This window comes from Nannospalax galili, unplaced genomic scaffold (genome assembly GCF_000622305.1).
Source record: "Nannospalax galili isolate Female #2095 unplaced genomic scaffold, S.galili_v1.0 scaffold1028, whole genome shotgun sequence".
NCBI lineage: Eukaryota > Metazoa > Chordata > Mammalia > Rodentia > Spalacidae > Nannospalax > Nannospalax galili.
Genome location: NW_008357999.1, coordinates 932752 through 933355, shown reverse-complemented (window position 1 = coordinate 933355; position 604 = coordinate 932752).

Sequence of the window (604 nt, the reverse complement as noted above, 5' to 3'; positions counted from 1 at the left end):
ACAGGGAAGAGGGAAGGAGTAAAGGAAGGGAGGGAGCTAAAGGAGGGAATGAAGGAGGGAGGGAGGGAGGGAGGGAGGGAGGGAGGAACACACCACATGTCTCTTCAGCCCCAACCTTTCTTAGTAATAAAGAGAACATTTGGATCTGTGCACTAATGCTGCTCTTTCTCAGCCCATTCAGAGTTCACACAGGGACAAGTGACTTCAGCCCCAACCTTTCTTAGTAATAAAGAGAACATTTGGATCTGTGCACTAATGCTGCTCTTTCTCAGCCCATTCAGAGTTCACACAGGGACAAGTGAACACAAGAGGCTGGGAACACACTCAGTCTCTACAGTGTCAGAGTCAAAGAAAACAGCATCTTGTAGCCTAAAATTGTTAAAATATACATTCAATTTTGACACTCAAATAGCGTTAAAGAACACCCACATGGCCAGCTCCCACCCCACCTTCTCTGAATTTGAATTTCCCTTGAATTTGTTCAGCGGTTCCAGGCTCCAGACACCCCTGCTCAGTGCTCTCCGAAGCCTCAGCTCACTCACCTTCTCTGTCCCTTCCCTATCCTGTTTCTGGGCATTTCTCTGCTCTTCGTCCCAGTTTGGTC